Genomic DNA, 6,006 nt, shown 5'->3' on the forward strand with positions numbered 1-6,006 from the left:
ATAAAGGTTGCGAACCGGTCTGGTTCATCTGAACCGGACCGGTCTCCCTTAGTTCTCTTCTTTCTCTTTAAACCCTCAGATCCGTCTTCTCTCTCTCTATCCAACGGTTCATAATCAGTTTTATTACTATGTTTTAATGTGTGGTTGAATGTTCCTTTGGTGTGAATCGTCAGATCTATCATTCTGATCGATCTGACGGTTCCTGAAGCACACCATATATTATGTGGTTTTACTTATCATTTGCTTGCTGTACATGCTCATTTTTAGCCTTATGATCAAACAATCCTACGGCCAGGATCAAATCCCAAGCCAATGGATCAAGTGAAGGCCCAGTGTTAATTTTCTCTATGTTTTTACTACTAGAACCCCCCTGTTATGTTATTTACACCCCTGTTTCATCCAAAATTTCTCTAAAAAATTTCCAAAAAATATATGTGTTTATTTTATCTTTTTATTTACTGTTTTTACTGTTGATGTTATATTTTTACTTTATTACCATATTTCATAATTCCATATTTCAAATTTCTTTCATACATTTTTATTTCTTTCTATTTAATATTGTCTCATCCACTTTAAAAACTTTGATTTCCATATTTTATTTTATTTTTTATTCTTGGCTTTAAAGCTTTATATCATGCATTTTTTAAATGTCTTGTGCATTTTTTATATGTGCATCTTGCTTTAATTCATGCTTTGCTAGAATTTCCTCAACATTATTGCATTTCATTTTAGTATATGATGCTTTTAATTTTCTCTTTATCTCATTATATCATGATTGCTTTCATTTTGGTAACTATTCATATTTTTTTTCCTATTGCAAAGCCCCATAATATTTAGTGTGTATAATTAGGGGAATGATGTAATTTATTGTGGGCTTTGCATTTAGGAAGGGTATGTAATAGCGTAGTAATTGCACACACCGACACAAGCACCGACACTACACCATTTCATTCTTCGCTTTATGCTTGCTTTATTTTTCGCATCGTCACGTTAGTTTACCGTTAGTTTAGTAAAACCTTTTTATCTCAAAAAATCAAATAAGCAAAAGTCAAACCATTTTCTTAATAAACCTTGGATCCAAATCCAAGTGGTTTTCCCTTTATTTTCTTAATCAAATTCCTAAATGAACTTTAATTAAACTTAGACTAAATTTCTCAAATAAAATGAAACAACCTCACTTCTATTTTATTCTTCTATACCTTGAGGTCTCGCAACCCTTCTCAAAACCATTTTCAAAATCAAATTAAAATCAACCTAACCCACAAAAACATTTTTTATAATAGAGAACTACGGCGGTTTTGATCCCTTTTAAGGGTACCTAGGCAAAGGCTTTATTCCTTTCAAATCGATCAAATAAAAATAATAAAAGCTCTTACTTCTTCTCCCTCCATTCTTTCACTTAGACTTTAAGCAATAAATTTTCAAATAAAAATAAAGTTAGAAAGAGGTTCCCACGAATAAGGGTTTAACTCATTTTCCCTTCCCACGAAAAATCAAGAAAGTCCAAACGATTGAGGGTTCAAAATCAATCAATGGATTGACACCCGAAAATCATGGTCTACACTTTTGTTTTTTTTTTTTGTCAAGAACAACAAGTATTTATATGTGAGCATTTAGAAATTAGAAGTCACAACATGTGGCTGAGCTCAGAAACAAATATTAAGCTCCTCAATTCAGATCAGCGCCATTGTCATAAATTTCAATGTTCTATATTGAAATTTCTATCACCTAATTGTGTTTTTTGAAGTCATAGTCTCATAGAAAATGGTTAAGCTTAACTTCACTGATTACCTTTCTTGTAAATATTTGTATCCAATTCCTGCAATTGCTTGTTATATTAGATAACATTTCCTTGAAGAGGTATCATAAACGTTGTGCGCAAAGAAAAAACATTTTGATTACAAAACTTGCACAAACATGCTAAAGGGTAAAAGTAATGATGGTTTGGTTCTGTAAAATAATGGTTCCCTGAACATAAAGTTCCCAATTTTGAAAGGTAAATCGTTAATTAAAATGGTTAACATTCTACTATTTTAAAGATTTCAGTGTATTTCATACTCAATCGGAAATCGGCTAGTACTTTGGAGAAAGGAAGTTAATAGAAACAAACCCAAAATCTCATATTCTTTCAAAATCAAAGAAGCAAAACAAAAGCTCCAACAGTATACATGAGGAGGCTGAAATTCATAAAAAACAGAAATGAAATAACTAAAAATTGATCAGTAAGAATCGGAATCACTTTCCTCAGAGTAACCTTTATTGATCTTCTTCAAAGATGATTCAAATATGCTCTCAAGCTCCCTCAGAAAGTCCACAAACACAAATGCTTCTTGATGCTGTTTTTCATCAATCAATTTCTTTCCCTTTATCATTGCAGAGTTGATCTTCATTCTTTCTATTGAAGTAAGCATGGAACTAACACTATCATCCTTCATTACTTTTCTCATGTTGTAAAGATAATCATCCAAGTCATTCATTGCTTTAACTTTCTTCTTGAACTTCATGTCTTCATCTTTGAAATTCTCAGCTTCTTGGATCATTCTCTCAATTTCTTCAGTTGAAAGACTTCCATTTTCATTCGTTATTGTAATATCTTGTCTATTCCCACAGGTATCTTCCTTAGCAGATACGTTTAAAATACCATCAAAATCTATGGAAAAGCATACTTCGACAGGAATTTGGCCCCGAGGAGCAGGAGGAATTGAGACTTTAAACTTACCCAACAAGTTGTTCTCGCTGGCTTTCAATCTCTCGCCCTCATAAACCCTAACCGACATAGATGATGAGTAATCTTTGGTTTTATAATAATTTTTTGTTTTCTTCACAGGAATGGGCGTGTTTCTATGAATCACCACACTCATAAGATTTCTTCTTACCATTGTTATCAAAAACGCGACTTAAGTCCCAAAATCCTGGTTTTTGCGACTTTGCGTAGCTTCAACGACTCAAATTCATAACAAAGTCCCAAAAACAGGCAAAATCCTATCAAAGTCGCACAAAATCGCACAAAATCGTGAAATCCATTCAAAATCGATGGATTTTGAAGGATTTTGTTGATTTTTTTGATAAGGGTCAATTTTTGACCCGGTTCGTAAATTTACCCGATTTGAATCCATGACCCTTTCTATAAATACCCAAAAGGCAAATTTTTTTCGTTCTTTCACTTCCCCCCACATTTATGTATATGTATTTTGTGGATTTTGAACTTTAGTCATTTATGACTATATGCAATATATAACATATATTTAACATTATTTTTGTTTTGGTAGAATCCTCGATTTTGATTGCGATTTTACGAGTCCCGACTTTGCTATCCTATATCGATTCTACAAAAGTCCTTGAGTAAAATCCTTCGATTTTGATTGCGATTTTACGAGTCCCGATTTTGCTACTCACTTTCGACTTGAAGTAAAGTCCCGATTTTGATAACCTTGCTTCTTACTGCCATACCTAAAGACAATGGGGTGATATCTCGCAAAACTAAGTTTAGAGATTTCTCAGTGGCTTCACAAAGCAAAGCAGCTTGAACTGCTGTGCCATAGGCAACAGCCTCATCAGGATTGATGCTCACGCAAAGGTCCTTACTATTGAAAAAGTCTTCTAATAGTTGCTGCACTTTGGGAATCCTAGAAGAACCGCCAACAAGGACAACATCATCCACACTACTCTTGTTGATCTTAGCATCACTGAGACAACTTTCAACAATCTCCATATACACCTTTTAAACAGGTCCACGTTCAGTTGCTCAAACTTGGCCCGAGTGATTGATAAATGGAAATCAATACCCTCAAATAAGGAATCTATGTCGATTGTCGCATTTGTATCAAATGAAAGTGTCCTTTTTGTCCTCTCGCAGGCCGTTCTTAACCTTCTAAGAGCCCTCGGGCTCTCACTAATGTCCTTCATATACTTCCTCTTGAACTCCATAACAAAGTGTTTCACCATTCTGTTATCAAAGTCCTCTCCTCCGAAGTGTGTGTCTCCAGAAGTGGCCTTGACTTCAAAGAGATTATTCTTAATTGTGAGAAGAGAAACATCAAAAGTTCCACCACCAAGATCAAATATGAAAATTTTTCTCTCTTCAACACAATTAGCTCTCTTTTGAAGGCCATATGCAAGAGCAGCTGCAGTTGGCTCATTGATTATCCGCATTACATTGAGGCCAGCAATGGTACCAGCATCTATTGTGGCTTTTCTCTGAGAATCATTGAAATAAGCTGGCACAGTAATTACTGCATTTTTAACTGGTGAATCCAAAAATTTCTCTGCAATCTCACGCATCCTCATGAGGACCATAGATGAGATTTCCTCAGCACAAAGGCGCTTTTCCTCACCCTTATACTTAACAATGATCTCAGGTTTGTCATCATTGCCAGCAACAACCTTAAAAGGCCACAACTTTATGTCATTCTGAATGACAGAATCACTATATTTCCTTCCAATTAACCTCTTTGCATCTGCAACAATATAAGTGGTGGTAATATATAAATTCTTTTGTTCTAATGAAAGCATAGAAATAAATAAAAATAACTACATATTACAAATGTAAACTAGTATGGAGTTAGAAAAAAAAAATGAATAAATATAAATTAAAATTACTAATATAAACTATGCAGGAAGATATGAAGAAATAAACTACCAAAGATAGTGTTGATTGGGTTTGAAGCAGCCTGATTTTTTGCAGCATCACCAATCAGCCTTTTATCATCAGTAAAAGCAACAAAAGAAGGTGTAGTTCTGTTGCCTTGATCATTATGAATAATTTCTGCTCTATTGTTTTGGTCCTGCCAAACTGCTACACATGAATAGGTTGTTCCAAGGTCAATTCCAATCGCTGGACCCTTGAATTTTTTTGCCATTCTGTTTGAACTTGAAGTGATTGAAAACTGTTTTAGAGAGAGTATCTGAATTGAGATATAAGGAAGAGAAATAGCACTTTGTTTAATACTTTGGGTTGGTTGGTTTTTATGCATGTACTGTACTAGTATACATGTATGTATCTTGATTCCATAAAAAGAAATTAATTATATTTTCCTACCTATGATTTTTCACTATCAAATTCAATTTACAAGTGTGTTAATTTCGTGACTTCTCACTTCTCACTCATAATTGGTTACATACACTCACAACGGTTTTGATTTTATTTTTGAAAAAGCAAATGAGTTTTTAATAAGACATACTTTGAGGTGGAAAAAAAAGTTTACAAGCAAAACGGTTTGTTTTCTTGGCAGGAGAATCGTTATTAAATATTTTGGTAAAAGGAGTGCCATGAAGTACTAGAAACACTCTTTCGGATAGGACACTTTTATTTTGTTAAATTAATGTGGGTCTCTATTTTGAAAGTGGATCCCATATAATGTGACTAGTCTATGTAGATTTTATCCAATTAAAAAACAAATATTATAGAGTGTTAAAGGTATTTCGTAAAAAAAAAAAAGGTGTTAAAAAAAGTGTTTTTTTGTACTCCTATTTTTAGCCTTTTTTTTAAATCAGCAAAATCTATATCTATATTATATAAATTTACGACCCTTTTTTCAAGTTTCAATATGGCATTGACACGTGGCACTCTTGAAAAACACTCTTGAGAAACCAAACATTCTCAAGCATTTGGATTTTAATAACTTTCTATATTTATATTTGTAACCATATATATCATTTATATTATAATTTATATTATAAAAAATATGTTAATTCAATTATAAATGGAGATTGAGAATAAATAGTCATCTTATAATGGTTGTTTAAGATTTTATTAATAATGACATTAAATGGATTGAATATTTTAATTTTTTGTGACGGCAACAAGTTTGTTAGACATTCTTAGAAAAAAATGATTTTTTTACTACAAATCGAAGAAGCCCGCGGAAAACTTAGGTACAATTCCTTTGGTGCTTTTGGTATGGTTCTTAACTAAAACTACAAATTTTTTGGATATAATAAACTCTGAGAAAATTATGAATTTAAGAAAATCAAAGTGAATTTAGTTAAGAACCATACGAAAAGCAC

At 32.8% G+C, this 6,006-nt stretch overlaps 1 pseudogene; it reads right to left on the reverse strand.

The window, feature by feature from the left end:
* Window positions 1–2,219: 2,219 nt before the first annotated feature.
* On the reverse strand, window positions 2,220–4,859 carry LOC146905174 (heat shock cognate 70 kDa protein pseudogene; annotated as a pseudogene).
* Window positions 4,860–6,006: the final 1,147 nt, after the last annotated feature.

This window comes from Medicago sativa, chromosome 7 (genome assembly GCF_051527215.1).
Source record: "Medicago sativa cultivar Bolivia chromosome 7, Bolivia_mono, whole genome shotgun sequence".
In the NCBI taxonomy this organism is placed as follows: Eukaryota; Viridiplantae; Streptophyta; class Magnoliopsida; order Fabales; family Fabaceae; genus Medicago; species Medicago sativa.